Raw genomic sequence first — 654 nt, 5'->3', positions numbered from 1 at the left:
GAGTGCGGGCGGGGCCGGGCGGCTCCACGCTGCCCACGGGAGATGCTTCGCCCCCCGCGGAGCCGGGCGGAGGATGCTCTGCCCAGTGGCCCCCCCAGTGGGACCGGGCAGGGGATGCTCAGCGCCGCTTCTGCCCCCCTGCTGGGGCTGGACTCGGGGGGCTCTACCCTTTTTGTCTGCCCCCGGGGGTGCTCTGCCCCCTCCCCGAGGGGATGCTCTGCGCCTCCCGTGGGGTTGGGCACCTGCGGCTTTGCTCCCCACTGCCCCCCGGGTGGGGCTGGGCTGGGGATGCTCTGACCACGGGAGGGGGTGCCTCAGTCCAGGGATGCTTTGTCTCCCACCTCGTTACCCCTTGGAGGGGTTGTCTGAGTCAGGGGATGTGCTGAGCTCCCCCGTTTCCCTTGGGTGGAGTCTGAGCTGGGGGGGATGTCATCCTCCCCCCGAGCTGGGTTGTGGGGGGGACTTGCTGTCCCCCGACATTACCCCCAGGCCGGGCATCTGAGCCAAGGAGTTGCTCATCCCCCCACACCACCGGCCTCAGGCAGATGTGCTGCCCCGTCCCCGCTGGGTGTACAGGCAGGAGGGGTCAAGGGTGGGCATATCCACCCCGCCGGGGGCTGCATGGTATGGAGGGGGGGAGCAGTGATTCCTCTA

Source organism: Athene cunicularia, assembly GCF_003259725.1.
Source record: "Athene cunicularia isolate RWA chromosome 26 unlocalized genomic scaffold, athCun1 chr26_part2, whole genome shotgun sequence".
Taxonomy (NCBI): Eukaryota; Metazoa; Chordata; class Aves; order Strigiformes; family Strigidae; genus Athene; species Athene cunicularia.
The sequence above is the reverse complement of the archived record's forward strand: the minus strand, read 5'-3'. Positions refer to the sequence as shown.